Source organism: Lupinus angustifolius, chromosome LG13, assembly GCF_001865875.1.
Source record: "Lupinus angustifolius cultivar Tanjil chromosome LG13, LupAngTanjil_v1.0, whole genome shotgun sequence".
Taxonomy (NCBI): Eukaryota; Viridiplantae; Streptophyta; class Magnoliopsida; order Fabales; family Fabaceae; genus Lupinus; species Lupinus angustifolius.
This window is the reverse complement of record NC_032021.1, coordinates 3568240-3575231: the sequence shown is the minus strand read 5'-3', so window position 1 is coordinate 3575231 and position 6992 is coordinate 3568240.

Sequence of the window (6992 nt, the reverse complement as noted above, 5' to 3'; positions counted from 1 at the left end):
GAAAAGCTTATTGGTCCTTTCCATTGGGGATTTGTGCAGTTTTAGTCTTATAGATATGTATTGATGGACAAATAATACTAAGATAGTGTGGTTATTAAAAAAAATATTAGAGAATTTTATTCCCTTTACCTTAGTTTTATTATTACTTTTGTCTCTGCTATATAGGGAAAAAAGGTATGAGAATGTTAAGAAGTGTATTAATGAGATTTTTGAAGGAAAAAAAGAGTAGAAATTTGGTCTTCAAAATTGACGTTTTAATATATAGAAAAATATCAAACTTATTTTTTTTTTGTCAACTTTCTTGATTTGTGTTCCTTAAATAATACATTTATGATACTCATTAATACAACTCATATATAAGACTTTATTATTTAAGTAACAAATTAATCATTCATACTTGAAAAATTAGACTCAAAACTAGTTAGTTAATGAATATTTATGGCTAATAATGAGAAAACAATTTGATTAATTACAGGATGAGAGACACGTGGATAAAACTATACATATGATTGAATTTTTAAAGCATGGTATTAAAGGAAGTGATCTATTGTGTATAGAAAAATAGAAAAAAAATGTATAAACTCATAGCGTATGAATTTTATATATATATTATCACTATATCATCCATTATTTATGTTTTATCATCTTTACTTATTAAAAAATAAATGATAAATAATATATCAACCATATATAAATTTTTATATTGACTGCATACAAATATTAACCTCATACAAAAAAGCTATAATAATAAAAGTATTAACTATTGAGGTGATCTCCACCCTTTGAAATTGATTAATAATATTTAGTTGTCGATTAAGACTTGAATTATATCTTATTCAATGAATAATAAGTAAGACTTGAATACGCACTTCATTTTATTTCAAAGTATCATAGGTAAGACTTGAATTAAATCTTATTCAATGAAAAATAAGTAAGTACAACATTAAATAACCACGTATCAATATGCACTTCATTTAATTTCAAAGTTCATTTCTAAAAAATATTATGTTATTTTGTCGTTTATTAATCTGTTCTTGTATATATATTCATTTAAAATGTTGTAAGAGGATAACTATTAGGAGAGTTTCCACATCATTATTACGTGGGATGAAAATTTTATACGTAGGAAATGAAAAGGAAAGAAGACTGGAAAGAGAGTCAATTTTGTAACTTTCAAGTATCAGTTGTATGGGATGAGATCTTCTATCCCAGAATATGTTTATTTTATATATCATTAGTTATAATTGATCAAAAAATAATTATTTTTATTTTTTTAATTTAAATATATTTTTTAATTAATCATAAATAAATGACACATCATATTATCGGGAAAAGGGTAAATGAAGAAACAGAAGAAAAAATGTAGCTAAAAATATTGACTCTAGCTGTCATAGTCAGTGAAACTTGGATTCTCTATTGATAAAGACTGATTATTTAATTTACTCAACTTATTCATTACCAATCAAAACCTAGATAGATATCTTAGATCTCTAGAAATATCAAAAAGTGTAAGAATTTAATTACGGAGAATAAGATTAGGAGAGGTGATTACATATATTGATAAGGAGTAATTTTTTATCGATGAGGTAAAGAGATATCTTTAGGTAGTACAAAAAACTAAGCAATCAAAAATAAATTTATTGTAATTAGATATATTATTTCAGAAATATAAAAAATTGTATTGAAATTTGATGATTTAGCATATTAAAAAAATTTAATGTTAATTTATTTTATTTTATAGATAATATTCTTTAGACTTTTTTTATTAATGATTAATATTTTATTGGGGTTGAAGCAATTTGCCATGCTAGAAATCCTGAAATTTTGTCATTTGATTGAACCAAACTGACCTCTATGAAACTCAAACTTAAAAAGCTGGTGCTAAACGAGTGCTTTTGGATTTGACATGTTTGTGATATTCAACTTAGTATTTTTATTGATCAATTTATCAGTTAACATGATATTATGCATATTAATTATAAGAGTAAATTACACTGACACCCCCTAAGTTTTAGTGAAATTACACAAACCACCCCTCACTTTTCTAAACTTACACAAACATCCCCTAGTTTTGTGCTTTCGTTACATTGATCACCCCTGTATAAGAAATAAGTGTAATCTTTTAAACAAAAAATGTGATAAATGCAATTAAGTTAAACACAACATGATATATTGTGTAGACAAATCTAAATAATATACAAATCAATGTATCTTTATTATTTTTTTGTTACAAAATGCATCAACAATTATAAAGAAATATTGTTTAAATCACTCTTATGTAATTTTTTAAACAAAAAATGTGATAAATGCAATTAAGTTAAACACAACATGATATATTGTGTAGACAAATCTAAATAATATACAAATCAATGTATCTTTATTATTTTTTTGTTACAAAATGCATCAACAATTATAAAGAAATATTGTTTAAATCACTCTTATAATGTAGTGTAAGGAACCAAAAATAATAAAGATACATTGATTTGTATATTATTTAGATTTGTCTATACAATATATGTTTAACTTAATTGCATTTATCACATTTTTTGTTTAAAAGATTACACTTATTCCTTATACATGGGTGGTTAGTGTAACGAAAGTACAAAACTATGGGAGGTTTGTGTAAGTTTAGAAAAGGGAGGGGTGGTTTGTGTAATTTCACTAAAACTCAGGGGGTGTCAGTGTAATTTACTCTAATTATAAGGGTGTGTGTAACTCAAATATTTTTCTATTATTTCAAATGAAAACTCGTGAGTTATATTTAAAAAGTGTGTATATTTTCAAAGAACAAATTTTTGTGTGTGAGTGGTTAATTTAAATATCAAAGAATAAGATGGGTTATGTTTACAAAATATTAAAAAAAAACTTCACCTTATCATAGACCATATAGTGATGGCAGCTCAAGCTAACAATATAAAGGAGAATCTTCGTAGCCATTATTTGCAGCTCTGGCCACCATACATTATTAGGAAATAGGAATAATGATATTCCACTTTATTATTACCTACATTACATTTTACATTTTATTTTTTCCATGACATCATCAATCATTATTTCTTTCGTCTCTCTCATGGGAGGATGCACACTCAAGCCATGACGTGCACATGCACATCCTAAGGAAAAAAATTATATGGAGGAGAGACTAGTATATATAAAAATGAGATTTTTTTAAAGATTTCTTATTTATTTTTTAATAAAAAATAACATATATTCATAACCGTTAAAATAATGTTTTTACTACATGTCTTAATCCTATTTAATATTGGACTCTTCAATATTATAGAGGATCCTCATTCAATTATATGCATTACCAATAATATTTTGGTTATATAAAATTTTAATCATTTGTTATATTTTAATACATTATTGACTACTTATTTAATATTATTAAATTCTATCCAGTGGAATTATTTGGCCAGTGATTGAATTAATGGGTTACTGCATAAAAAATATAAATTTTATAATAATAATTAACATTATTTAAGTTAAAAAACACTAATATCACACATTTGCTTAATTAAATAACTAATAAAAAACTTTATCACACCAAAATATCACAAATAAGTTATAAACATCATCAAATAACATATATTTTACAATCAACAAAAGTGTACAAATAATTTTAAAACTTAATTAAATAACTAAAATTTCATTATAACATAAACTAACAAATAATAAACAAAACTCAAGTAATAACAAACATAATTAAAAATGAAAAATAATTTAAAACACATTCAAATCCTCAAAATAAAACATGCATTTGTACAATGTCTTATGATAGTGGAGAATGGTATTACATTTGTTTTAAAACATTATTACTTTGTGGAGTGTCTCAAGACACATTTTTATGGTATGATATTAAATATTTAATATTTATTTTGAAGAATTATAATGTTTTCTTGTGTTGAGTATATTTTATATTATAATTTTTATATCGGATATATTTTATATTATAATTTTTTTCTTTTATTATAATGTACAATTTAAGGCAAGAGAGTTGGTTAATATATTGATAGTGATTACTTAAGATTATATGTTTTTTTGTAAAAATTAAAAAATGTTAAGAGCAAAACAAGAAAGTGAAAATTATTTCATAGTAATATTTATATGATGTTTTATCTTTATACATAGTATAAATGTATTTATTATAATGTTGAATTGAAAATGAAAGATGTAATTAATGTATTGGTGTGATTAGCTAAGATCATATGACTTTTTTTTTTTTTATAAATTAAAAAGTGTTAAAATCAAGAAAGTATAAATTATTGTATAATGATAATCACATCATATTTTTTTATAGGTAGTAATTAGTATAGATGCACCCTACAATAGTGAGTAAGGATCATCTTCCACAGCATAAATACATATCACTAAAAAAACAAAAGAAGATCCAACATGAATATATTTATCCTTATAATCACACTTTAATCAGTTTCAAACAAGCCTGAGGGAAATAACAGTTAGACTTAACAATCCATTTTGCCCCTACCAAATAATAGACGAGTACATGGATCACACTTATTTATATATGGGGATGGGGATCTGTTGTCCACAACCATGTCTCTGGTCAATTACAATGAAGCAAAATTGATAAAGTTACGAATATTTAAAAAAAATTAACTGACGTAACATAATAGGATTGGTCTGGGACATGTTTGGAACAACAGATCTTTGTCTCATATCTAAACACCACATAATTAAAAGAGAGTCTTCATGAAAAAGATAACAGCCATATAAACTAAGTCTAGCTAGTGCAATCAACTCATGGATGAACTACTGGTGGAGCTCCACCACCACCACCACCGGGAATTGGAACCTCATAACCAGGGTTTGGGACAAATGTGTCATCACCACCTGGAACATAACTACCACCTGTTCTTGTTCCTGTTCCAGTTCCTCCATTGGAACCAGTAAATGGATTATGATCCTACATGTTCAAAGCCTGGAACATACCCTTTGCCATGTTCATGCTTGAACAAAAACTGAGGCTCTTTCTTGTTTTGATTATTTGAGTTCTTGCCAATCCTACGTCCAGTGACAAAGAGAGTATTTGAGATGAGAAGAAATACAAGGTGACAGTAGGCTTTGTAAGCCATTTTCAGAAGAGGGTGTTACTGTGTTAGTGATGATGAGTTTTGGTTTGTTACTTCTGTGTTGAAACTAGGCGTGTGTTTCATGCATTATATATTGACTTATATGTAGTAAGGATTCTCCCTGATCACAACCTCTACCGGCTCTCTTAGAATTAGGATCGTTTTAGCTTGAAGTCTTTAGCTTTTTAAATTGTAATTTGTTTTTGGTGAACTGTGGGAATTTGGGGTTGTTTTGGTGAGAAAAAATGGAAAAGATTAGAATGGGGAAGCGCCACAAGCAAGAATGTTTGATAAGCTAGTGTTATTCGCCACAAGCTAGGAAGTTTGATAAAAATTCATCAATGGTGGCCACAGCCAACAATTGAGGTTTTTAAGAGAATTCTCTCAACTAAAATAAACACAAGGTTTTCTCAGAATTAAACTTAACTTTTATTATTGTCAAATAAAATATAAATAGGAAATCTGCCTTGCTGAATAAAGATAAGACTAAGATAGAATCTTAATTATCTTCTAATAAACAAAATAAAGTTCCTAATTTATCATGTAGGTAAGATCCTAACTGATTATGTGCATCAAATTAGGTTGGTTGAGTTGAAATTGCTTGTTTGACTTGGTCTTCACGTTTTTGTTTGATCTCCAATGCCAAAGGTTACCAAATTCAATTTGAGTTGTGGCTGACAGAATTGTGATGATTAAATCAACTTAATCTTCACATTATCTCTAAGCAAAAATATGAGATTAATTCTCATAAATCAAGCATGTTGGATTTCATATTTTTATCTCCACATTATCTTCTTCAATTAATTTCCCAACCCATATTACATGAATGATTGAAATAAACACATGAACATTTAAATGAAATAACTCCTAAAACAAAATTAAATTCTAAGACTACCCATGAGAATAAATTCTCATTTATTAAACTTAGGCAAATAAATAAAATAAAGACTTTCATAATTTCCTTCCAAGAATATGACCTCCAAGTGGCTCTCCTAATTTTAAGATTGTCCTCCATAAATCATAGGTTGCCCCCTTGGTTTACATCATACTCTCCTTCTTGAAAAGAATTTGTCTACAAATTTGAGGTACCATCACCTCCTGGATCAAAGACAACCCCATGATCATTGGTTATACCCTTGATGAATAATCTAGCAATAAGGCAAACACCCATGATCTTTGTTGGTAAAAAATATGCATCTTTAAAAAATAATGTAAGAGTTGTATCTTCATGGCTTGTCCTCATCACATCTATAGGAACAACTTGACCAATGTAAAAGTCAGCCTCCCATAACGTTGGATGATAAGTGATTCTTCTTTGAGGAAGATTACTCCAATGTCTTGCAAAAAAATTTGAACAAAACCAGGCAGAGAGTTGTTAGTGGTGAACAAAAATTTTCCACCTTGGAGTGGGGGTATGGGTTTTTTGGACCCAACACATTCCCAACCTTACTTTTTTTTGTAGGGAATTTCCCTCCTCTTCACTAATCTTCCTTTTTTTTCCAAATACTATTTTCTCCTCAGTTTTCTTTTCACTCTCAATTTTGCACAAATTTTCCTTTATCTCCTCCTCAATTTTCCTTTTCAAAGACTTTTGATCCTCAATCAGTTGTGCAGGAGATAGGAACATGACACCATCTTTCGGTATTGGTGAAAAAATGTGTACTTGTTTGAGAATCCGTCATGGTTGGTTCTCTTGTCCATTTGCCATGGGCGACCCAAACGTATATGGCTGGTCTCCATGTGAACCACATCATAAAGAATTATATCTTCGTATTTCTCTATTGAAAAGGGAACCTCCACTTGCTGGTTCAAAATAATCTCCCCAATCTCACTTAACCATTGTAGTTGATAAGGAGTGGGATGTGGTTTAGTCGAAAGGTTTAGTTTTGAAACTAACCT